Here is a 27391-nt window from a genome sequence, read left to right on the forward strand (position 1 = left end):
AACCTGCCAGCACGGTACGCCAGGCCTGGCGTGACGTGGCTGCTGCCGTCAGTGCTGTGGGGCAGACCCCTCGCTCAGCAGAGCAATGTCGAAAGAAGCTACACGACCTCACCAGGTCTGCCAGGGTAAGTACCATGAGGGTGCCCCCTAGTCACAACCATCCCTCCCCCTTAACTCTGCCCCAATCCCTCTCCCCCCCCCCCCCCCCCCCCCCCCCCCCCCCCCCCCCCCCCCGGGCAGTTATTTGAGGGTGGTTCACAAAGTTGTCACAGACCCAGCGCTCTGGCCCCGAGGAGAGATGCAATCGTTTGATGACAACTTGCCCCCCCCCAAACTGTGCCAGTATCTGAACGGACTGCTGATACCTACCGTTTTGTAATGATCTACCTATGTTCCCTCCCCCAACAGGCCAAGGCCGGTCATAACCACCGTGAGCGGCACAAGACTGGAGGGGGTTCGCCCAACATGCACCCCCTCAGCACCTTTGAACAGAGGGCACTGGACCTTGTTGGGGGATCTGCCACCCGCGATATCGCGCAATGCGAGGTTGGCGGAACTGCAGCAAGTGAGACAACCCTCCCTGACAAACACCCCCCCCTCGCCCATCCTCTGTCCCTTCACACACCCTGCCCACTGGGACACCTCCCCATCCTCTGTCCCTTCACACACCCTGCCCACTGGGACACCTCCCCCATCCTCTGTCCCTTCACACACCCTGCCCACTGGGACCGTCCAGCGGCCTGCCGAGCAAATCGAAATAACCCGTCTCATTCTCTTCCCTAGGACGTGATGCCCAACGACCAGGTCCGTCTGGCTGCAGACGGAGACAGGAATCTGCCGCCACCTCACCCGGGGCCTCACAACAGAGGGTGCCCGATCAGCGGGCAGCCCTATCCGCCCCAACCCAATCTGCGGACCAGGACGCACAGAGGGTTCGAAGTCCACCACCACCACCAGAAATGGCCAGGGACAACCCTCCTGTCGCTGAGCAGCCCCACACCATGGACGAGGCCCTAAGCATTGAGAGCGTCGGGCTTGCGGCACTGCTTTCTCCCACCACATCCATCATCCCAGAGATACACACCCCGGCGGGCCTATTTAGTGATGAGTCTCCTGGGGCACAGTCTGGTTGGCACATCACAGATGAGCAGGTACAGCAGGTGGAGGTCGGAGCAACAGAGGGCCCGGACTCGCGGAGGCCAGACCAGGCCCAGGATGCAGCTGGCTCCCAGACGTTTTCTGTGTTCCTGGAGTTTATCAACCCACCCGCACAGCCGATGCCTCAGGAAACCCAGGGAAACAATGACGGGATGAGGGCTTCCTTCCAGACTCTGCAGACGCTGTTAGAGGAGTCGAACCGCGTCCAAGAGCAGGGAGTGGTGCCGCTCATGGCAGAGACCCAGTCCAACACCGCACGGGTGGCATCCGCGGTGGAGGCAATGGGTCAGGTTATGCAAGACGTTGGGGTTAATGTGCACGCGTCATCCTCGGCCCTGGACAGGGTTGCCCTCTCACAGGCAGCAATGTGCCAGAGCCAAAACGACATTGCCGGCGCCCTGCGGGCCATGGCCGAGTCTCAGCAGGTCATTGGCCAGTCGCAGCACGCCATGGCACAGTCCCAGCAGTCGATAGCACAGTCCCAGCAGTCGCTGGCACAGTCCCAGCTGTCAGTCGCGGAGACCATCAACCGCCTGACACGTGCTGGATGGCGTCGTGCACACACAGGTTGAGATCGCACAGTCCCTGGCGGGAATGTCTAACTCCCTGGACTCCGTCTCTGCAAACCTTCGGATCCTGGTGGATACCGTTGCAGGCCTCCAGGACTGGCAGCGCCAGGTGTCGGTGGTGCGACGGGGAACCTCCCCGCTCGCACCTCTGTCCCAAAGTGAGGCCCGGGGGCCACCGGGCTCCCCGAGGGAGGAGGAGGTTTCGGGGCCCGTCCCATTAACTCCATCACGGGACGTCCCGGAATTCTCGGCCTCCCCCCGTCCCATCCCTGGTGCATCGGGTGGGCAGCAGGCAGAGCAGGGTGGCACACTGTCACCCGAGACGCCCGCAGAGCAGCCTGGCCCATCAAGGCCGGGTCGCCCCAGGAAACGCATAGCCAAGGAGAAACGAGTCGAGGGGGGCGATTCGCAGCAATCCTCCTCCACTCCTGCTGTATCATCTGGGGATTCACTTAGACGTAGTGGTAGGGCCCGTAAGGCAACTAAGATAGACACTGAGTAAGTTGGCACGGGTGAAGGGCACAGTTTAGTTGTAGGGGCTAGGGCACCTGTAAATAATTGTTAATATTAAACGCACTGTTCCACCTTACTTGTAATACCGTGTGATTGTTCCACAGCCACAGGAATCGTGATGGTGACCGAGTGTCGCTGGGGGTGACGGGTGGTGAAACCTCGGTGCCGGGTGTGCAGTCCCTGCCCCTACCCCCCTCCCACAGCTAGCCCACGCGGGCACGTGATGGAGTGTCAGTGACGAACTCAGCGGCCACCAAGGTGGATGGTTCAGCTATTGCCATGGGTCAGACTCTCTCTAACGATTCTGAGCTCACAGCTCTTCGCAGAGCGGGCTGTCATCATTCCACATGGCACTGATCACACCCGCTGACACAGCCATCAATATTGTGCCATACCGTCTGGACCCAGTGATAAGCGTCATGTCGAAGTGGAGCAGTGTACACTGAGGGGGGGGGTTGTGGTGGTGGCAGTTGTGTGGTGACCCTCTGCATGACTAGCGATGCAGGTGGTGGTTTGGTGTTCATCGGGGACGTCACATGCGATGCGTGAACCGTGCTGCCACCAGGGCGTCGCGTGCCCGCCGTCCTTGCCGGGTCCGTCGTGCCGCCTCCTGGACATCACCAGCACCTGGGTCGTGTCTGCGTTCTGCGCCCGCCACTCCGCCAGCCTCCTCCTCCTCCTCCTCCTCCTCCTCCTCCTCTGTGCTGGCACCACTGCCACTAGCTTCTCCCTCCGCCTCCTGCAACAGGTCATCTCCCTCTGCATCGCGATGTTGTGCAGCGCACAGCAGACCACTACAATGCGAGCGACCCTGTCGGCCTGGTACTGCAGGGCCCCTCCGGAGCGGGCCAGGCACCTGAATCTCATCTTCAGGAGGCCAAGGCAGCGCTCCACCACACCCCTGGTTGCTGCATGGGCCTCGTTGTATCGTGTTTCCGCATTGGTCTGAGGCCTCCGTATAGGCGTCATCAGCCAAGACCTCAGCGGATAACCCCTGTCACCTAGCAACCAGCCCCTCAGCCGGGGGGGACGTCCCTCAAACATCGCAGGGATGAACGACTGCGCTAGTATGTAGGAGTCATGCACACTCTCTGGGAACCTTGCACAGACGTTCATGAACCTCATGTGGGGGTCGCATACCACCTGGACATTAATGGAGTATGTCCCCCTCCTGTTTGTGAACACTTCCTTGTCCACAGCAGGCGGGCGCATGGGGACGTGAACACAATAGTTTGACCCTTGAACCCTCGGTATCCCGGCCACACTGGCAAATCCACGGGCTCGTGAGTCTTGACTTGCTTGGTCCTCGGGAAAGGTGATGTAGCGATCGGCGATGGCATAGAGGGCGTCGGTCACATCCCGGATACACCTGTGGACCGATGACTGGGAGATCCCGGAGACGTCCCCGCTCGGAGACTGGAAGGAGCCGGTAGCATAGAAGTTCAGAGCGACCGTCACCTTGATGGCTACCGGGATCGCGTGTCCTCCCCCCGTTCCACGTGGGGCGAGGTGCGACAGGAGTTCGCAGATATGTATCACCGTCTGCCTACTCAGCCGGAGTCTTCTCCTGCAGGTGATGTCCGGCATTGTTAGGAAAGAGACCCGGACACGGTACAACCCTCGGCTTTGGTCGTCGCCTCTGACGCCGTGGCTGCACCCTCACTCTCTCCTCTTCCTCTTCCTCCTCCTCCTCCTCCTCCTCCTCCTCCTCCTCCTCCTCCTCCTCCTCCTCCCCCCCCCCCCCATGCTGCTCGACGACTGGCAACTCCTCGGCCCTTCCCTCTGCTGCTGCAGCTGGCCCTGCAGCCACTGCGGGTTGTGGGTGTGGATGCTGCTGCATCTCCAAATCCAGTAGAGCGGCCCCAACCACTGCGCAGAACATAGCCGTTCTGTTCCCATGCATCGTGCTAACCTACAGAAGGGTGGTAGGAGGCAGAGAAACGGGACATGTTAGACGGACGTTAGTCGACACCTCGGCAGCCGCCAGCCATGGGATACCAGTGTGTCCCGGTGGCCTGGTCGCGCTGCTGACACGCGGTCAGCCTAACTCCTGGTCACTTTCTGCATCCAACGGCCAGTAAACTATGGCCTCCTCACGGGTGCGTCAGTGGCCTGTGGCCGGAAGCCACAGGGGAACCAGCGGCCGTGTCCTCGTCACCTGCACACCATGGCATGCTGGCAGACATTTTGTTACGGGGTTGGACGGCTCACTCTCTACCTAACCCCCCCCCCTCCGTCGCCCCCCACTGCCTCCCCCGTCTCCCCCATTGCCCCCTCCGTCTCCCCCACTGCCTCCCCCGTCTCCCCACTGCCTCCCCCGTCTCCCCCCACTGCCCCCGTTCTGGACCCCCTCCCGTTCCCAGGGATGCCTTCCCCGTTGTGGCCAGACTCGAGCGGTGCGCTGAGCGGTGCGCAGAGTGGTGCCCTGACCTCCTCCAAGCAGTCATCAGCCAGGCCGACTGGTTGACGAATTTAAAAAGCAGGTGTGTTTCACGACGTCCAAACAGGGCGCCATGACGTCGGGACTTCGGCCCATCCGGGCCGGTGAATAGCGGGGGGGCTCTCAGTGGCGATTCTGGTCGTGTCAGGGGCGGGAAGGAGGCGTTTGTCGGGAAACGCGACTCCGACAATTTGTGGGGTTCGGAGAATAGCGGGAGGGCGTCGGAACAGCGTCACCGTAAAAATTTCCGACGCCCGCTATTCTCCGAACCGTCGTGAGTCCGGAGAATCGCGCCCACAATTGTCAAATCCAGAGGAATTTAGAAAATTGTGATGAACATATTACATTTTCGCACCTATTTCTTTTAACCCCGCCCCATGTTGGAAAGCATTAGATCCAGGAGATTTACCCATCCTAAATTGCATTATTTTCTCCATTACGTATTTAAATTCAATCAATTTTCCAGTTTGATTTATTTTTTTGATTACCATATACTGCTGGTATTTTTCTCTCCGTCTTCTGTGAAAACAAATGAAAAGAATTAATTTAGCAAGCCTACAACCTCTTTATCCATTTTTGTTTTGTTAATGTGATTTGGGCATCACTGGCATTTGTTGTTCATCTACAGTTGCCCTCGAGAATATGGTGATGAGCCACCTTAGCAACTGCTGCCGTCTATGTGGTGTAGGTATACTCTATATACTCCTGCGAGAACCTGTCCAGGAGTAGGGGTAGGTGTTCCAAAGTTCTGCAAGCAGTCTGACACAGAATTAAGCTGTCAGAGAGAATTGCTAGTCTATTGGCAAAATGGGAAAAAAATTACTTAAACTCATTTCTCAACAGCATAAATCTGAATTCAAAGATTTCCAACCTCTTAAACTTCAGCAACTCCTGACTTCCACTTTGAACAACTGATCCAGAAAGCTGTTGCTTTCTGAATTGAACTATGTGTAATTTACCACAAGTGCAGAAATGTCCAAATGGAGGGAAACAGAGTTGCTTTGCCTCTGTTTTTCATTTGGCACGTTCAAATAAAATCAATGGCAACTCAGTGGACATGGCAGGTACACAGCAAAAGTGAATCAGCCTTGTAAATGTGGGCGGGGTGCCAAATGACTTGAACCCCAATTTCATCACAAAAACGTTGCCAGTATTGTTCCTTTGTGATGTTGAGGAAATTTATCTTCATGGTCTTTTCCATTATTCCCAATTTTCATTATTTACTGCCAGAAAATTCCCATTTGCCCATATACAATTAATGACTGATTGTCCACTTATTTTCCCTTTAAGTTTCTCCTGCTTTTAAAAATGCTGATTTCTTGCTGGGTCACAATTCTACAGACATTGCGGGCAGGATTCTTCGTCGGCGGCATTGTCCGTTTCGCTGGAAGCACACTGACGCCCGCGGATTTCCCGATGGAATGTGAGTACTCACGATGGGAAACCCTGGGCTGGTTTTCTCCGCAGCTCCTTGCCGAAATCACGTTCGGGGGAGGGGGTTGGAGAATCCACTTTTACGCCCGAATCAGGCCTGAGAATCGCTCACACGCGATGTATGCAACACAGCAAGGGGGCCATTGCCAGAGGCCCTCCCAGTAATGCTCTGGTCATGACCGGCCGAATTCCGGACGGCGTGGTTCTAACCATGTCTGGCCAGTCGGGACGCTCACGCGGTGGGCTGCGGATTCAGTCCGCAGCCACCCTGGTGTGGGGCGGGGGGATAAAGTACCGGGGGTGGCCTTATGAGCAGCCGGGATGCCGATCAGGCGGGTTAGATGGAGCAACGTGGCGCACATTCGCACAGTGAAAGCTGTGAGAAGCACTCCGGGGGCACTGCCAGCCCCCTTCCTGCAGGAGGTGAATATATCTTAATTTTTTAAGGAAAGTCTGCCGTGAAACACCAGCGTTTTTATGTCGGCATGGGGACATAGCTACATTTTGGAGAATCCAGCCCGTTATTGGCTGGCTGGCGAGGCAGAGAAACCCACTGGCAGCGGCGGTGCGCTGCACCATAAAAGATTTGCGGCGAGACGGAGAATCCTGACCTGTCTGTCCACCAATATTTTACCCAGGTAATTATTTTTCAAGTATGAGTCTAGTCAGTGGGCTCTGGCAAACAATTCAAAAGTCGCAACCAATCAACACAACTCATATTCAAAAGCTGTCCTCACCCAACTTCCCCAAGTCATGGGATCACAGAATTGTCACAGCACAGAAGGAGGCTATTTGTCCTTTTGCGCCTGTGACAGTTCTCTGAATAACCAATGCACTTAGTTCTTTCCCCTGTCTTTTTCCCGTAAACTTGAACATTCTTCTTTATCAAACAATAATCCAATTCGCTTTCGAATGTCTCAATTGAACCTACTACCAGCACACTCTCAGGCAGATCTTAAACAACCACTGTCTCCATTGCTTCTTTTGTCAATTACCTCTATTTTCCCTTGTTCCCAATCCTTCCATCACTGAGAATAGTTTTTCACTATCTACTCTGTCCAGGCCCCTCTTGATTGTGAATACATCTATCAAATCTCCTCTCAACCTGCTCTTTTCCAAGAAAAAGAGGACCATCTTCTCCAAACTATCTACATAACTGAAGTTACTCATCCCTGGAACATTATTGTGAACTTTTTCTGCACTCTCTCCGATGCCTTCCCATCTTTCCTGAATGTGGGTGACACCAGAGCTGCATGCAATACCCCAGTTGAGATTGAATTGGTGTTTTGTACAACTTAGCATACATCCATGTACAACTTAGCACACATCCAATTCTGGAACCAACCAAGTGACCCATCACGACCCTGCCAGTGACCCAAATCCGGCCTAAATACAGGCAAAACAGCGAAGATCCCATGCAAGGATCCAAACACGGCAAAAGACAGACCAGTCCCTCGCGGTACCCCCCCCCCCCCCCTCATTCCTGCCTCACCGGACTGTGCCATTCAACCTGAGGGCTTCTCAATACACCGGATGGACCGCATCGGACAAGGCAAAGGGTGGACTGGTTTGCCTCCTCGTCAACTCTTCCTGGTGCTCAGATGTGACAACCCTGGTGAACTATTGCTCCCCGGAACTGGAATACCTGTCTGAAGAGCCGCCCATACTACCTTCCACAGGAGTTCACTTCTGCCATCATCACAGCGGTCGACATCTCACCAAAGACGTAAGTGAAGGCACTTTTTTTTTTAAACAAAGATTTTATTAAGGCATTCGTGATTTTATAACAATAAAAGATACAAATGCAAATGTAAACATAGTTCCAAATGAAGGCACTTGATGAATTGTACACCGCTGTAAATAACAGTGAAACAGAATACCCAGAGGCCTTGTTTATCATGGCTGGGGACTTCAACCAGGTCAACCTCAAGATGTACTGCCAAAATTCCACCAAGTCTACTGTCCCTCTAGGGACCCCAACATTCTTGACCACTACTATACAAAAATCAAGGACACCTACCCATCCATTCCTCAACCACACTTCGGAAAATCAGACCACAAGACGGTGTTCCTTCTCCCGGTATATACAAGCAGAAACTTTTTTTTTAATGTATCCAATTATTTTTTCCAATCAAGGGGCAATGTAGCGTGGCCAATCCACCAACCCTGCACATCTTTGGGTTGTGGGGATGAAACCCACGCAGACATGGGGACAATGTGCAAACTCCACACGGACAGTGACCCAGGGCGGGGATTTGAACCCGGGTCCTCTGTGCCGTAGGCAGCAATGCTAACCACTGTACCACTGTGCTGCCCTTAAAAGCAGAAACTTAAGCAGGAGAATCTGGTTAAGGGTTATGCAGTACTGGTCCGAAGCAACGGAAGAGGTGCTACGTGACTGCTTGGAATCAGTGGACTGGTCCTTTTTCAAGAGCTCAGTGGCTGATGTACCATCGATTGCACGCGAGGCGAGTGATTTACCAAAGTCTGGCTTTAATTGACTAGAACACAGCTCTGCGATCGTCTACAGTGGAAAGGGACGATCGTCGGCCGGCGAGGCGCGAGTCGGGAGCGGCTGGAGGGGCCCTGGGGGAGAGAGGGAGTCACACAGGCCGTTCGCAGAGGCCTGGGGGTGGGGGGGGGAGAGTGCTGTGCAGCTTCCAGAAGCGCTGCAGCCAGCGTTTTGGCCTGGCAGAATGTGGAGTAGTGGCCCTTCTTCCCGCAGCTCTTACAGAGGGCGGAGCGGGCTGGGCAGCGCGAGCGAGGGTGTTTAGCGTACCCGCAAAAGTAGCAGCAGGGCCCCGCGGATTTATCGGGGCGCCCCGCGGCACAAGCCTGAAAGCGGCGGGTGGCTGGTGGGAAGCGTGCCAGGAGGCGGCCTGGCCAGGGTCATAGGTGCGCGCGCTTAGATCTGCGACCTCCAGGGAGGCGGAGAGAGTCAGCGTCTCCGTTAAACTGAGTTCGTCTCTTTCCAGCATCCGCTGGCGGATCACGGGAGACAGCATCCCAGCCACGTAAGCGTCTCTGTTGAGTAGCTCCATGTGCTCTGTAGCGGACACCGCTACACAGGCGCAACCTCTCCCCAGGGCATAGAGGGCCTGGGCGTATTGGTCTAGAGACTCACCGGGGACCTGCTTTCTGGTGGCCAGCAGATGTCGAGCGAATACCCTTTTGATCGGTTTGATGAATTGTCCTTTTAGCTTTTGTATAGCGTCATCATAATCCGTTTCCCCTTTGATTATTGCGTAAGCGTCAATACCCACGCTGGAGTGGAGGATGTGCAGCTTCTGTGCCCCGGTTGGGGGGGGGGGTGGCTGTAGATGCTAGGAACCCTTCGAGGCAAGTCAGCCAGAGTTTGAAAAGTTCTGCAGAGTTTGGAGTTTGCGGGCTGATGTGGAGGCATTCGGGCTTGATGCGGAACTCCATCTTCAAAGTCGTAGTCAATTAAATTGATGTACCATCGATTGCACGCGAGGCGAGTGATTTACCAAAGTCTGGCTTTAATTGACTAGAACACAGCTCTGCGATCGTCTACAGTGGAAAGGGACGATCGTCAGGCGTCTGGGCATTTATACCTCGTTAATAGAGGCGTGGTTAACTCAGCCTCTCGGCCAATCGGTCGCGAGGCACATGACCGACCAGGGCCAATGGTAAGCCGACGTTCTGACCCAAAGGCAGACGAGTATGCAGATTATATCACCACAGTGGCCAACTTAAACGAGTATACCACTACCATCACAGACTTCGTCAGTAAGTAATAATGATAATCTTTATTAGTGTCACAAGTAGGCTTACATTAACACGGCAATGAAGTTACTGTGGAAACCGTGGTTTAACTGGGAGATCCACTCCCTACTGAAGTCCAGGTCTGAGGCGTTTTAAGACAGGCGACCCTGACCTATGCAAGAAATCTAGGTACGATCTCCGCAAAGCCATCAGGGACAATACCAGACTAGGTATTAGTCCTAGTTAACCCTTAACCAGATTCTCCTGCTTAAGTTTCTGCTTGTAACAGCCTCGGACATGCACATACCTACTCTCACAGCCTCAGATGTCAGATTGGCCTTCTTGAAAGTGAACCCACAGAGAGCAACGGGTCCTGACAGTGTCCCGGGTCCTGATAGTGCCCCTGGCCGTGCACTCAGATCCTGTGCGGACCAACTATCCGGCGAATTTTATAAGGTGTTCGCGCTGGGCATGGTACCACATCTCTTGGGGTCATTTAACGAGGCGTTGGAGATGGGGAAGCTGCCAGAGATGATGTAGGCAACAATCACAATATCAAAAATGAGGCAGGACCCGTTGGAACGTGGGTCGTATATGTCCATATCACTGTTAAATACAGACGTGAAAGTACTGGATAAGTTAGTGACGGGAAGGATGGAAGGTTCTGTCCTAAGGGGTGGTTGTGGAGGACCAAACATGCTTCGTAAATGGCAGGCAACTCTCTAGCAATATAAGGAGGTTGTCAAATGTGATTATGTCCCTGTTGGGAGCCAGGTACCGGAGGTAGTGGTGTCCATGGATGCGGAGAAGGCATTTGACCGGGTGGAGTGGTGGTTCCTATTTGAGGTCCTGGGAAGGTTTGGGTTTGGGCCGACGTTTGTGGCATAGCTGTACCTGTTATATGTGGCACCAAGGGCGAGTGCGGACGAATTACGTGAGTTCACAGAACATCGATTTACACAGGAGAACAAGGCATGGGTTCCAGCTGTCACCACTGCTGTTGGCGCTAGCTATAGAGCCTCTGGCAATGGTTGTTAGGGGGACAGCAGAGTGGCAAGGGATTAGGAGGGGACAAAGGGAACACCAGGTGTCGCTCAATGCTGACGATCTGCTGTTGTATGTTTCGGACCGATGGAGAGCATGGAGGGGTCATGGGCCTGTTGGGGAGGTTTGGGTGTTTTTGGGGTATAGTTAAATGTGGGGAAAAGCGAAGTGTTCCTGGTGAATGACTTGGGTCGGTATGCCAATTTAGGGGGAATGCCATTTAAGGTGGCTAGAGACAGGTTCAGATACCTGGGAATTCAGGTAGCGAGGAAACAGGTGATGCTTCGCAAATGGAATTTAACAAAGCTGGTGGAGGAGGTTAGGGAGGATCTCAAGAGGTGCAACATGCTGCAATTGACTTTGGCAGGGAGGGTCCAAGTGGTGAAGATGAACGTTCTACCGAGGTTCTTGTACATATTCCAGACACTCGTGATCTTTATACTGAAGGCCTTCTTTTGGAAACTGGACACAATTATTTTGGACTTTGTATGGGCGGGGAAGAAGCCGAGGGTTAAAAGGACCCTGTTACAGAGGCAGAGGGAACAGGGTGGGTTGGCGTTGCCAAACCTGTTTCATTACTATTGGGCGGCGAATGTGGAGAATATGAGACGATGGTGGGAAGGAGGGTGGGTAGAATGGGTTAGGACGGAAGATAAATCTTGTAAGGAGTCCAGCTTAAGAGCTATGGTGGCGGTAGCGTTGCCAATGGCGCCGAGCAGGTACTCGGGGAGCAGTCCACTCGGATACACAGATATTGTAGCCTTCTTTTGGAAACTGGACACAATTATTTTGGACTTTGTATGGGCGGGGAAGAAGCCGAGGGTTAAAAGGACCCTGTTACAGAGGCAGAGGGAACAGGGTGGGTTGGCGTTGCCAAACCTGTTTCATTACTATTGGGCGGCGAATGTGGAGAATATGAGACGATGGTGGGAAGGAGGGTGGGTAGAATGGGTTAGGACGGAAGATAAATCTTGTAAGGAGTCCAGCTTAAGAGCTATGGTGGCGGTAGCGTTGCCAATGGCGCCGAGCAGGTACTCGGGGAGCAGTCCACTCGGATACACAGATATTGTAGCCCACATTGAAGATCTGGAACCAACTGAGGAGGCACTTTAGGATAGACGGGATGTCGGTGTTTACGCTGTTGTGTGAACATCACGGGTTTGAATCGGGGGCGGGGATGGATGGCATGTACAGGAAGTGGAGAGAAGTGGGGCTGGTTAAAGTGAGGGATTTGTATCTGGAAAAAGGGTTTGCCAGTATAGATAAATTGAAAGATGGTAGAGCTCCTGAGAGGAAGTGAGTTTAGGTACCTGCAGGTAAGGGACTCCACATGCGGAAGATTTGAAAGGAGTTCCACAGCTTGCTGACGTACACCCTACTGGAATGACTGTTGCGTCCGGAGGTGGAATAGAAGGGTAAGATTGGAGATTTATACAGTTGGCTGGGAAAACAGGGAGGGGAATGGTGATGATTGAGAAATGGGATGGGGAGATAAATTGGGAAGTATGGAGTGAGGCACTACGAAGAGTAAATGCGACCTCCACATGCGCAAGGATGAGCCTGATACAGTTCAAGGTCGTACACAGGGTACATATGACTCGGGCAAGAATGAGTGGGTTCTTTCAGGGGGTGGCAGACGAGTGTGAGAAGTGTGGGCAGGACCAATGAATCATGCACACTTGTTCTGGGGTTGCGAAAAGTTGGAGAGATTCTGGGCGGGAGTGTTTGCGGCGTTAGCAAGGATAGTGGAGGAGAAGGTTAGGTCGGGCCCTTTGGTGGCGATATTTGGGGTATCGCAGAATGCGGAGCTGATGGAGGGGTGGAGGTCCAATATTGTGGCCTTTGCCTCTGTTTGCCCGGCGACATATTTTATTGGAGTGATGGTCAGCAATGCCACAGAGGGTAGCAGCCTGGCTGGGTGATTTATATGACTTTTGTCACCTGTAAAATATCAAACACGAGTTAATGGATTCAGCGGAGGTTTTGAGGCGAGGTGGGGGATGGTCATGACCGTATTTGAGGAGTTGTTCGTCGTGGGGGGGTAGGAAAGGGGAACATCTTGTACAAAATGTACAGTTGTTTGGTGGGAAGCTTGTTTCCTGAATTGTTTATGTATGTTTGTAATAAAATACATTAAAAAAAATTAATAAAGGGAATTCTGCAAATTTATTTTCTTCTGTACTTTAGGGGTGTTGATCAATTTGTGGGAGATCTGCTGCCATCTTGATTTTCATCAATTCTTCAGATAAAACTAAAATTATTGTTGGTCTGTTTGGCTCAGTATATATAACATTGTAGAGGGCTTCACCCTTCAGCCATCAGGGAGCATAATTTTTATTTGTTGAAACAATATATTAGGTTTTAACCATTATAATGGTTAAGTAGAATTGTAATATTTCCAATGGAAAATTGTCTACATTGCTGACTTATATCATACAATTTAAATTAACGAGATGTACCAGTTTTGTTGTCCATTTAATGCCAGTGAGGATGTAAATATTTTCGGAAAAAATTGTGCTAGGCTTTTCCCTCTGTTGTGCCACTGGTTTATTATATTAGTGTAACAGACAACAACACATCTGGTTTATTTGCTTTTTCCAGTTTTTGGGAACAGGCCCTTTGTGGCGCAAAATAGGCCAAAGTATGCCAGTATAAAAGTGGGATGGCCTGCACTCAATCTGCATAGGCAGTGGTCCAACTGCTAAATTCATGAAGCTTATTACTTAGGTCTCCTGGACAGATGCTTAAAGCATCTCCTCGCACATGCCAATAATGGACCAAACATCTGTTTTAGGACTCCTCCCTGAAATTATGCTGAACACGTCGCAGTCTGTACTGGGACGATCTCCTACGTTTAGAATAACCAATGTACATGTGGCCTCACTGCTGGTCCTTAAAACATTGCTGGAGCCCATCACAAAAACTGTAAATTTATTTTAAAATTTAATATCTGAATATAGAGCCAAGAAGAGAAGTATTGTCCCTCCTGGCTCCACAACAACCCATGCCTATTGGCAGCTCTTGAATATTTCCTTCCCAACTTCACCCAGGACCTACCCAATGGCTGATATTGGTGTTAGAGGGAAAAAAGCTGGGAATTGTGTTCACTTCACGAGCAAGCTGCCTGGGGATGCACAGCAGTCTAATTTAGTTGAGCCCTTTGTACGGCTCAATTTCAATTCGGCTTCAGGCCCGGTACAAGAATAGTTTGTTCCCAGTTAGTGGAGGAGGGCTGAAACTATCTATTCTTTTCCTCAAAGTCCTTTATAACCCATAATGGTAAACCCCTGTATTGAAAAATGTTACTTGTACAGGCTGTAATGAAAAATAGAACCATAGAACCCCTACAGTGCAAAAGGAGACCATTCAGTCCATCGAGTCTGCACCAACCCTTCAAATGAGCACTCTACCTATGCCCATTGTCCCCTATCCACCCCATAACCTAACCTGCACATGCTTGGACACTAAGGGGAAATTTAACATGGCCTATCCACCTAACCTGCACATCTTTGGACTATGGGAGGAAACTGGAGCAACCGGAGGAAACTCGCGCAGACACGGGGAGAACATACAAACTTCACACAAAGAGTGACCCAAGGCCAGAATTGAACCCAGGCCCCTGGCGCTGTGGGGCAACAGTGCTAACCTCTGTACCACCGTGCTGCCCAAAAATGGTTAACATCTCATTAACTTTAATAGCTTTTATGATCAAGAGCATCTTTGCAGTTAGTTTATAAGAATAAACAATAAACTATTGCAAATGACGTCTGTCTCCAAAATAGCTTTCAGAAGAAAATTTTATTAGAACCATAAGCCTTAATTTTAATCTAACCTGGGAACCTCTGGGAACAGTGGGTTTGCATCAGAGGACTATTTTATATTTCACCTAATTTTACGTTCTATTGACTTCAAAAAGTTGTTAATGAAGAATAGTTTTACATCGATTTCTGATATTCTCCAGCACGAGAAGCTGCAAGGGCAATACCGTGAGCTTTTATTGTACTGCACATTCCAGTAAAGTTTCAAATTCCGTTATGTATTTAATTTCACAAAAAGCAGGGTCATAAACTCCATCATATGTAACATTTGCAACTTTATATAGCTTATTTTAACCACTCAAACAAAACATTAAACTTGTTCACAAACTTCCTTTGAGAAACAGCAGTTTCTCAAAGGAAGTTTGTGAACAAGTTTAATTTGTTGCCGTAAAAATAGTTCAAATTATTTTTAGGGATTGGCTGCCTTGTTTCAGTAACAGCTCTATCTTTTCTGATGTGCTGGCAACAAATTAAATTTAGGAAAATACGAAACAGATTTTGATTCTGATCATTTTTTCCCTTCCCTCCCCTTGGCATTGGCACTTAAAAGATATTTCCTGGGTTCTTGAAAGGCTCTTGAGGATGTGCATAAGAACAGCCTGGAAATTACTACATTAATTTTTTTTCCTTGATTCCACTCTCAGTTTAGTTTTTTTTCCCACAGCTGGAGAGTTCAAATCTAGAGCTCAACAGTGTGGGGAAATTGTGTTGTGCAAATCCTGCAGAGCAAAACTTGGAAAAAAAAAACAAAAACAAGCACAGGGATTGCAGCGTGCAATTAACCTGTGCCTGTTCATTGTATTGTAGGTGGTGTGTTAAAATCCTGGGGCAGCATATTCCGCAGCCCTTGAAGCAATATTGGTGATCTAAGGATGAAAGTGGAGTCCTTTACATGGGTGTTTAAGGGAATCACATAATTATATGTCTGTTTGGGTGCTTTGCGTGCCTCCCTGGCACACATTTCAGTACATACTGACAGATTGCCATTGTACACCTGGTCTGCAGGCCCCTTTGAGTCTTTCTCAATCTCAGAGGCAACAAAGCACTCAGGAAAAAAGTCCACACTGTGGGAAACATCTCCCCTCTGGAGTGCTAAGCTGTGCAGAAAACAGCACATTACCACAAGACTCCCCAATTCTATACAGGCAGTAGAATTGCATTTTCAAAGGATCGATAACCTGTTCAATGTCTTTCGTTGACCCATAACAGCAGTTGGAGGTGTCACCGGGCTGCAAAACAGGCTTGTGCACATGATTTAGGAGCCATATCTTTGTTGTATAATGCTGGTTACCTAATAAACATCCATAAATGTTCTCATGCAGACTGAAAAGCTGTGGCATCTGGAACATCACAAAATGAAAGAGTTGCAACAGCTTCCTCTGAACCTAGCACAGATCTGAGAGATCCATTGAAATGGTTGCAAACCAGCTGATGAAGGTTCCTGGCTGCATAGTGGTAGCCTTCATGATCATATTCATGCAGCCAATTATCCCCTTCACTTGAGGGAATCCTACAATGACTCTTGAGTTCTCTGGACCTCTCAGTCTGAATAGCTGGGTTGGTACGAAATTGGATGTACTGGCCGAACCGAACAAGCTTCCGTGACCAGCTTGATGCAGATGGGCAATTGCACAGATAGCTCCAGAGGATTCCTGGAATGTTGTTAAGGCACAAGTGTTAAATGCCACGGTGACCTTCACTACCGCAGGCAATGAATGGATGTCTGACATATCATACTGGGCTCCGACTGTCCTCCAGCAAAGGGTACAGCCCCGTGACCACCTCCCTGGACAGATGCGTTTATTGTTGACACTGATGCTTGGATATTTCCAGGAAGCACACCCTTCAGTCTCCCTGGTGAAGAAAATCCTGATTTTCGCAGAACCAAAGCAATTAATTAATAAAGTTAATGACACTTTGTGTTCCACATCCTGGGCGAGTATATTAGAAACTGTAGCCACCTGGGGTGGCCACGTCCCGATTCCAAAATGGACACTCGCAAAGAGTACAGGGAAAATTGGACAATGCTAAGGAAACGAGCAGGTGCAAGGTTTGCCTGTGGATTGGAACTTGCAGCTCCCAGACAGAACTGATACTACAAGCCATTAGCATAGTAATGAGCTATCTCCGGGGACAAAAGAAAAACATTTAAGCAATCGGTACCAGGGCAGACTCCCCGGCGCCAGTGGAAACTAAAACAAAGGCAAGCCAACGGTTACCTAGGGCCCGCCCAGTGATCGAGGAACGACCCCTTTATTGGAGAGAATCAATAACAAATGATTGGGGCATGGTCCAATTAATTGGGGCCAAGTTCAGGAACCGCCAGAAGGGCGCGAAACCCTTTGGGGTATAAAGAGGAGTCCCCGAAGACAGATCGCTCTCTTCTTCTTCACCTTCATCTTGGCCTTTGCTCTCAGCGACGAGAGGCCCGCCAAGCACCAGCCAAGTAAGTCTAAGGTCAACACACGTTACGAGATAGGCGCTCCTAGCTACTATTCTGTACCAGTTCGAAGCCAGCAGTATAAGAACCGGACAACGGCCATTGTTCCTCTGACTGAGTGGGCGCCCGAAGCTAAGTATAGGCTTTTAGTAGTAGTTGTAGTTTAGTGAGTAGAGTTTGTGCATGAGCAATAATTGACTGTGTGTGTAAATAAATGTGCATTGATTTCAAACTTACTAACTGGTGTATTGAGTCTTTGATCAGTATTCGGTTTTGAACCTTGTGGTGGTATCAAAAAGATACCTGGCGACTCTTGAGCAAAGGTAATTAAAACAGAGCAAATTAAGGAAAGCATAACGAGCAACAAAACACTGTAGTCTTGGGAAAAATACTTTTCAGTCGGTATTTATGAGGAGACATAGGGTAAGATATGGGAATATGCCAATAAAATTGCAGCCTGAAATAAAATAAAAGAGACTCCATTTAAAATATTACACTGTCTGCATATCACACCAAGTTTGAGTCACAGATTTGACCCTGCTATATCCTGGTTGTCCCAAAAGTAGAAGGTAGTCAAGGGTGACGACATTCACTGTGTGTGGTCCTGTGTCAAAATTCAAACCCACTGGACTGGTATCCTTAAAGAGCTACAGAAGATATTCGGTATTGCCTTAGAATTTGATCCTTTATTCCTAATTCTGGGACTTCCTGATAGGGAAATCATTGACCCTAATGGAAAAAGATTGTATGACATCCTAACCGTTGCAGCACGGAAGAACATCCTTTGCTCATGGATTGGCGATAATTATCCTTCAGTTCAGAACTAGCATACAATTCTCATTGAATGTATCCCTGTGGTGTTCCTAACTTGCATACTCTGTTCTAAATCAGATGATTTCCAAAAAGTATGGTACCTCTATCTCAAATATTAGACCCTGCTATGTCTGACTTGCTCCTACAAGGTTTTCCATATGTCTATCTCAAACTCACGTGCTGGTGTGCCCCACTTTGCCATATTTACATGGCCTTATCATCTTCCCTCCTATTCTCTAGCTTAACCGCTCGTTATTCTTTGTTATTGTATAGTTGAAGACATCAAGTTTAAAGATTAAGCCAAACCAATTGTGTTTTCGTTCTTTTTCTGTACTCGTGTATGCAGAAGCACTTATACTTACTATTTCAATTTTGAGAGTTTATTGCATTATTTGTAAAAATGGAAAATCTCTAGTAAAAATCTATATTTAAAAAAATTACCTATTTGGCCAGCCAATTTTACATTTCCATGTTTTGACAGATTGATTGAGAAAGGTAACTCAATTTCTTTTTTAAAAAATAATTTTTATTGAAAAATTTTGTATTTATATAACAACGAACCGCAATAAAATACCAACAATAACAATAATGATAACAGTCATGATAACAATAATGATAACTGTCTCAGAGGCTGGATCCCGAGAGAGTGGGAAAACTGGTGCCCTCTGGCTTTATAGTGGTCGTGTCCTGTCTGGTGATTGGCTGCTGTGTTCTGTACGCTGACTGGTCATCCTGTGTGTCAATCACTCTCTGTCTGCATTCCATTATATACATGGATGTATATTATGACAAATGGGATCCCTCTGGGGGCTCAGAGGGAAGTATAGCTCTTGGGGGGGGTTGAGGAACAAGGTGCCAACCTGGCACTGACAACATGTACCAGGAGGCATTGCCAGGGTGGGGCCTTAGTGGGAACCCCATGTGGCGGGGGGAATTGATGTGTGGTGCGGGGGAGTGATGGCTATACATGCACAGTGTCTGTAGCGGGGTTCAAAACCTGCGGTGGATGCGGAGAGGGGGGATCACCTGATACATCTGTGATGGGGCTGGGGCCGTTAAGCAGCAGCGCTAATTGGAACGTCCTGATCTCTTTAGAGCCGCTTGTTGATTCTATGAGGCCTCCCCAGTTGATGATAACCACATCCACTTATTGTCTTTGTCTAAGTTGCCCACTCGTTTTCCGTCTGGGCCTGACACTTTGCCAAAATTCTGCCAAGTGACCCTATTTAGCTACTACACCCATTTGAATCATTTGTCAAAAACAAAATCAATTAAACAGCAAAACATAATTATGGAAACCATGGTTTATATATATACTGGCCCTGTTGGAAAATTAGTTGAATGAGTAATGAAAGACATCATACCATGGTGCTGGATAACTGCTCCAAAATCTGGGTGAGTGCCCAACATGAGAGCTGATATAGAATTTAAATTTGAATTAATTACTGAAAGCTAGTCTTAGTAATCATCGTGATGAAACTACATTTTTTGTCTCAAAAATTCATCTGGCTACATTTGAATCGAGAGCCACAGTCATGTTGGTGACTATTAACTCCCCTTTAAGTGGCCAAACAAGAAACGCGGTTATATCAAGTTATTATTGAAAAAATAAAGAAAGATAAAACGAGATGAACCACCAAACATTGACCTTTGCACCAGGAATGACAAAGGCCCTTTTGACCCTTCAAAGGCCTCCTCACTTGTGCCAAAATTGGAAAAGCAGCTATTTTCTTTAAGACCCACTGGGGGTGGCATGTTGGCACAGAGACTAGCACTGCCGCCTCAGCGCCAGGGACCCGGGTTCGTTTTGGACCTCGGGTGACTTTCTTAGTGGAGTTTACACTTTCCCCTTGTTTCTGTGTGGGTTTCCTCTGGGATGGCCGGATTCCTCCCACAGTCCAAAGAAGTACAGGTTAGTTGGATTGGCCATGATGAAATTGCTCCATAGTGTCTAGGGATCTACAGGTTAGATGGGGTTGCAGGGGAGTGGGCCTAGGTGGGGTGCTCTTTCGAAGGGTTGATGCAATCTCGATGGGCTGATTGACCTCCTTCTGCACTGTGGTGATTTTATGGTTCTAAGATCCTATTGGATCTGAGCACTTGTCATTTTGTCCCAATAGCTTTCCTCATATTTTTCTCTAATGATTATGATTGTGTTAAATTCCACCCTCCCTTTGCTTCCTGATTTCTCTACTGTGTTTTTTCTACTGTGATGATAGATACTAAATAATCATTCAAAGGCTCTGCCATTTCCCTGTTTACCATTATTGATTCAGTCTCACACTCCAAGGGAATAATGCTCACTTTAGCTACTCAAACTTATCTTTGCCAAGTTGGTTTCCCAATTTTTATGAAAAACACCACGCCGAGAAACACCACGCTATCGAACGTCCATTCAGGTAGATAGAGGGTCTCAGCGGTGAATGCACAACCGAGGCTGCACTTTGTCCCAGAGCTCCTCAGAGCAGAGAGAGAAAATGGCGTCCCGAAATCTCAAGCTCCCCAAAGCAACGACTGAACAACCCCTCCCACCAAGCCCCAACTCACCAATAAGGGGTCCTCAGCCCCCCCCCCCCCCCCCCCCCCCCCCCCCCCCCCCCCCACACACAGAGCACCCCAGGCCTGATCAGCAGCATGGGAAAAATGCCAACCTGGCACCTGCCAGTACCACCTGGACAATTTGCCAGTGCCAAGGTGCCCAATGGCACCAGAAGTGCAGGTATGCCCAGAAAGCAAGCACCTGGAGCCCTCCAATCTGCTGGGAGACACCCACAAGTGCCAGTACATCTATTCTCATTTGTGGGGACCAGCACTTGCCCAAGCTCTCCAAGGCAAGGGGGTTAGATCCCATACCTTGGGTAGATTGTGAGAATGCATATTGGAGTGAGACTAGCTGTCTCACTCTAATATGCAGATTTGCCAAAAATTGTTCCTGCCCACAATGGGCAGGATTCACATTGTGATGTCTCGCGAAATCGCGTTAGATCTCACGAGGCGTGGCGAGCCGTTTAGATCCTGGAAAAGGGATCACCCGGCATCTACCGGTCGCGTTGCAACATGCAGCTTTTCGGGCGCAACGCAGCCAAGCGATCTCGCCCTTAGTGTGGTTAAAATTCAAATTCAAACTATCTGAATTTTGACATTGAATATCTGGATCGACCCAAATTATCTATTCAAACAAAAGTGCATTTTCAGAGTATGGAATACAAATTCCAGCACCCAACATCAATTATCGTGTCGCGTCTTTTTGTCCGACGTCACTTCGTCCAACGACACTTCGTCCACGTCTTTTGGTCCAACGTCTTTTTGTCCGTCCGTCTTTTGGTCCAACGTCACTTTGTCCAATTATCAACGTCACTTCGTCCAATTAACCAATTACAAATTAACTCCGTATAAAACCATTTAATTGATAAAATGCAAGTACAATACAGCAAGTGAATTTAATTGCTAAAATGCGAATTTAATTGCTAAAATGCAAGTAATTGATAAAATGCAAGTAAAATGCAAGTTGAAAAATGCAGTTAAAAAATCTAAAAATGCAGTTAAAAAATCTAAAAGTTTACTAATTACTAAAATTCCCAAAATTACTTAAAATTGATGTAAATTGTAAGCAACATTCCTCAAGAAATCAATTTTTATTGTAGAATCATATTCAACGACCAATCTTTTGGGGCGTTCAGTTATTTTCTTATATCGCGTACATGAAGTCGACTGATCTCCCCGAAGAATTTGAGCCTTTTTGCCTATTATGAACCCTTCCTCTTCCTTCAGAGTTTTGATTAACCTCCAGATATTCAAATGAGCTCCACCCGCCGAACGCTTTATCGCAGAATGAAACCCCTCATCAGCATTATTTGTTCTCGGTAGATCTTGTAGAACACGCTGATTAACATTCCATACAGCTGTCGGGAATGTAAGTGTTTCTCTCCTTCGTCTGGCACCACGTCCTCTCACAATGCCTATGTAAGTCAAGTCGAAGTAAACGATGAATTCAGCAGGTATATCTTCATCGTCTATCAAATCTTCATAAGCCTCTTCGACATCTTCAACGGGGAGGAAAGCTAATGCTGAAAAACATCGAATTTTAAGACAGAATTCAGAGTCTGTATTGTATTTTTCTTTGAGGTCTAAATCGGTAATTTTTTGAAACACAGATTGGCTCAAATTAAACAAACATGCCACGACAGATGAATTAAGGAATGATGAATTAATTGCCTTGTGAACTGCAACTTCGAAATCTGCCATGATATCAATCGGATCTGCATTAGGTTGCATAATTTTCAATTGGTCAAAGAATAATTCGTACGTCTGCTTTCTTTTATTCGGCAGTAATGCAAAGACCCGTGGAAAACTGCTTCCTTTAACTTGTACATGAATGCAGAACAGTTGAAACCACTGTTGTGGCACAATCTTGAATGTCCCATCGCATGCCCAATGACGATATGATGCTAAATCCTGAAGAGCACTTTCTGATGCGAATACTAGTAAGCGCTGTTGATCCTCGGCGCCTGAATCGTATCTCAGAAACTGTTCGCCATTGTCAAGTTTACAATATTTGTCAGGTATTTCAAAACCGTGTCTAGCCGCTGGATTAGCGGGAAATCCAGAATTTCTTTGCCGGCACCTTTGAATAGTCCTTGAGACGACGGGCAACCTAGGGAGTTGAGAGCAGGTATTTTCTGATAGCTGCGTAAACTTGGCTGCTAGTATGCTACGTGAACTTGCTGCTATGTTTTCCACTGCTTCATGCTTTATTTCTGCAACTGCTTTTCTAGCATTTAACGAATCAACATCAGCTGGATGAAGGTGCTCATTAGAGAAATAAATAATTTTCGGCTCATTGTTTTCCGTTACCGTGTGAATCCGCACTGAACATAGCCTTCTTTTCTCACATCTCCAGTATTCTTTTCCTAGGTTTGGACTGCTCGAATGAAAATCGTAGATATAGTTATTTCCAGCAGCTACCTTCCTTTTACTCTTCGTTGACACAATGAACTTTGCCGTTTCGGGATGGGCGAATTAAGAAAGAGAACGATAATATCTATCCTTTAACGAGGCTCGTTAAAGGAAAGAGAACGATAATAACTATCCTTTAATGAGGCTCGTTAAAGGAAAGAGACCGGTAATAAAAATCCTTTATTGCGTATTATATCTTGCTATGTGCATTAGAGAAGATTTCTATTTACAAAAAGTTAATGTGGGGAGTGGAGTGGAGTGCTACTAAGCAAGTTACAAAAAGTCAAGTTACAAAAAGTCTTTGACAAAAAAAATCATCCGACAAAAAAACGTAACAAGTCACAAAAAGTCTTTGACGAAAAAAATCATCGGACAAAAAGACGTTGGACCAAAAGACGTGCGGACAAAAAGACGTTGGACCAAAAGACGTGGACGAAGTGTCGTTGGACGAAATGACGTCGGACGAAAAGACATAGCACCATCAATTATACAGTATGATATTGTCCACTCTGAGAATATTGAATTCCATTTTTCTCTTTGTTCACCCTACTGCCAAAGGACCCTGCATGCATCAGTGAGTGACAGATACTAGTTGGTCCTTATGATTCTAGGGTAACTAATCAGTGTAATGCATTGGCGAACCGGCAATCGGTTACATCAGGCCAGTGAGTTGTGGATTGCCATGGAAGCAGATGCAAATAATCGATAAAGGCTAGCTAATATCAAGCTACCATCAGATTAGGTGTGTGGACAGTGGGAGAAAATCCCAGGGAGGGAGTTATTTTTGTGCTGTCTAGTTAGAGAATTGCGCAAAATCCCCTCCCCTACCTGGGGGGTGACCGAAGTCCCACCCTGCACCACCTGCCAGCACACATACTGGCTGTCATGGCTGACTGGCCTGTCTACGAAAGCCACCAGCCAACCACTCTGTGCTGCATGCGGCCGTCTGTCTTTGCATTTTCTCTCAAAGGCATCCATGTTCCAGAGCCACCTGGACATTGCAACAACGCTCCAGAGCGTAACCAGTCACAGCAGGTCATGGCTGAGGGCATCAGCGGCATTGCCCAGGTGCTGGCCGACATGGCACAATCCCAGAGTGAAACAGTGCATTCATAGACCCAGAAGGTGGTGACACAGTCAAGCGTGATTTGGCACAATCTTAGAGGGACGTGGTCCACTCCTTATGCTCCATGGTTGCGAGCATCGAGACCCTGGTTGGGGCAGCATGGGCCTCCGGGGCTGGCAGTGCCAGGTGGCGGGAAGACTCAGGGGTTAGCTCCACTCACACCCCGTCTCATGGAGTAGCCTGGGGGCCATCAGGCACCCTGAGTGAGAAGAAGGTGATGGGCCCGTGCCGGTGATTCCCGCAGGGGCAGTGCCATAACACCACAGTGCCTCCGACAACCCCACCCCCTCTCCTCACTCCTTTCTCTGGCACATCTGGTGGGCAGAACAGGGCAGCATCTTGCCACCTGGGACACCTGAGCAGCAGGCTCACATGGGGATCCACCTAGGTGTAGAATTATGTCCCGTCAGGCCAGAAAGGTTAAGTTGACACTGGTGCAGGGCACAGAATAGATAGGGCACAAAGTTGTATATTTGTTCACTTTGGTGCCCAGTCAGAAAGATGTGAGGAATGGGTTGGGATAGCTGCTCTGGACTGGCCGCAGTTGTGGGGATGGGTGGACATTGGGGGTGGGCTTAGCCCAGGGAGCCCAGCCCAGTCAGCGCTCAATGCTCCGGTGTCCCACCCCATTTCCCCCCCGGACACTCCCACCATCCCCATCTTCACTACCCCAAGGATCCAATAGACCGTATGACTCGCATGCAGGGATCACCCAGTTTGGCGGTAGAAAGTGCTACCATGGACAGGATTTTGAAGTTGTCAAATGATGCAGAGCACCAGAACTCACCCCAGAGCGGGTTGACATCATTCTCCATCCCATGGGCCAGGCCCGTTGTTACTGCCAAACCAGGGCTAGCACCCTGTAGTGAGGCAGGTTGGAATCACTGAGAGGGGTGCAACGGGAGAAGGGCGGGGGATTTGTTCAGGGAGGGTGTTCATGGGAGGTGGTGGCCGGCGGGGGAAGGTATGGGGGTGAGATTGAATGCCCGTTCCGCTGGTCAGACCCCCTAGTCAGTGAACCTAGAGGCGATTAGAGTGTCCCGTGCAACATGTTGTGCGGCCTCCCGTGTCTGGACACCATGCCTCGCCCTCCCCCTGCCTCCTCCTCATCAGACGAGGACTGGTGTCAGCTCACTTCTCCAGCACTTTGTCCCTCTACTGTGCAATGTTGTGGAGAACGCAGAAGGCCTCCACAATTTGGAAGACCCTCCTTTTTAAAAAATATTTTATTCAGGTGTCTGAAAATTTTTATAACAGTAACATAAACAATGACATCAATATGGTAAAATAAACATTCCCCCCCCCCCCCCCCCCCCCAGCCCAATCTTCATGCACCTCGACCATGCAACAACAATCTGCCCCCCCCCCCCCCCCCTTTGTGCTTGGTCCACATTGAATTTGGTATATTGTGGCGACCAGACGTATAGGGCCTCCATGTCGATGCAGATACACCTGTGCGCTGCCTACATGGTGGCTGCCCGGACTGCTCTGCAGACCCTGCCCCGCATTTCCCATCCTCACACCCATCCCAGGCCTTTCCTCCTGGCACTCTGCCCATTTTCCCCGAGAAAGTCGACGAATGGCAGCTACCTCCGGGAGAACCCTAACATTAACCCTCTTCAGGCAAACATTTTCTGCAAGACCCTCCTAGTGCCTTACTGTAGGGCCCCTCCAAAGCAGTCCAGGCACCTGAACCGCATCTTCAGGATGCCGAAGCACTACTATACCTAGAGGTGACATGGATGTCAGTGTAGCAGGTCTCTCTGTCAATCTGTGACCTCTAGATGGGCCTTATCAGCCATTGCTGCAGTGGATAACCCCTGTTGCCCAAGAGCCAACCCCTCATCCAGGTGTGCGGCACCAAGAGGCCAGGAACGTCGAATATGCTAGGATGAAGGCGTCGTGCACACTGCCCGGTTATCTGGCGCAGACATGTATGATCTGCATTTCATGGTCACACACCAACTGCACATTCATCGAAGGAACCCCTTTGGTTTGTGAAGACCAGTCATGGGCCAATGCTCAAAGGGCGCCATGCATTCCATTGATCACACCTGGGCCGAGGGCATCTCAGCGATGACAGCGAATCCCGCTACCCGGGAATCCTGGTGTGCTTGGTCCACATTGAATTTGGTATATTGTGGCGACCAGACGTATAGGGCCTCCGTGTCGATGCAGATACACCTGTGCACTGCCTACATTGTGGCCGCCCAGTCTGCATTGCAGACCCTGCCCCGCATTTCCCATCCTCACACCCATCCCAGGCCTTTCCTCCTGGCACTCTGCCCTCTGCAGCCCTGGCCCTATCAGTGCCCAGCACCGTAGAGACCTCTGACCCTGGTGCCCATCCCTGCTGTCAGATGTATCGTTGGCTGGTAGTACCCATGCCAGCAGCATGGTCTGTGTTCCCCCGTCTGGTGCCAATCTGCAGGATTGCCTGGACTGCTTTGCAGGGGCTACTTTGGCCACTATCCTTGGGTCGGCCATGTGCTGCCCAGCCGGTGGGTGGCGGCCGGCTGGGGGGAGGTGGCGGCCGGCTGGGGGGGGAGGGCACCCATATGGCTGGTGGCACTCTGCACGATCAAGGGACACGGAGGGCGGTCAGTTGGTTGCGCAGCAAGATGGCTGCCTTGCAGGCCGTGGCACTGGTGGTCTGTGCATGGACATCCCAGTCCTGTGGGGGATCACCCCAACTTAGCGTCCCAACCCCAGGACACAGAACCCCGCTCAATATGTTTCTGGGAAGCCTCTGGAATATTTATTGTGTGCTGAATGCCTTTGAGAGGTTTATGTTTCTCACTATAAAGGCACAAAAGCAGATGATTTCTAATTTTTATTAGCGGAAAACTAATGAACAACAGGGCTGATTAGCTGATAGCATGCCCAAGTTCATGCATGTGCACGATGCAGAATGAGGCAGTGGGGCCTGGGTGCTCTAAATTTACTATTAAAATGTTAACTTTACTTGGAGACCACACTGAAGCTGTGCAGATGAAATTTTGCCTCCCAAGCTTTGAGCTAATGAAATGTAATTGGACTCATAATTAATCCCATTTGCTTTCTGTCATTTTTTTCCTATTGCAACAAGACAGGAGCGATTTTTCAGCCTGCATTCGCTGTCAGAGTGAATGGTAATGTGCGCAGAAAATCCAGAGAGAATCAGGAAATGCGATTCTCTCTGTAATAATAAGAATACTCTTTATTATTGTCACATGCAGAGTTGGATTAACAATGCAGTTCCTGTGAAAATCCCCTAGTCACCACACACCGGTGCCTGTTCGGGTACACAGAGGAGAATTCAGAATGTCCAATTCACCAACAGCACACCTTTCTGGACTTGTGGGAGGAAACCGG

General features: G+C 49.2%; 1 long non-coding RNA gene across 1 annotated transcript in view; it reads left to right on the forward strand.

The window, feature by feature from the left end:
- Positions 1 to 7618: 7618 nt before the first annotated feature.
- Positions 7619 to 27391, forward strand: part of LOC119967745 — a 320884-nt gene continuing 301111 nt past the window's right edge. Inside the window, exon 1 of the long non-coding RNA XR_005461057.1 lies at positions 7619 to 7840. This is a non-coding gene — a long non-coding RNA (uncharacterized LOC119967745). The remainder of the gene's footprint in view (positions 7841 to 27391) is intronic.

This window comes from Scyliorhinus canicula, chromosome 6 (assembly GCF_902713615.1).
Source record: "Scyliorhinus canicula chromosome 6, sScyCan1.1, whole genome shotgun sequence".
Taxonomy (NCBI): domain Eukaryota; kingdom Metazoa; phylum Chordata; class Chondrichthyes; order Carcharhiniformes; family Scyliorhinidae; genus Scyliorhinus; species Scyliorhinus canicula.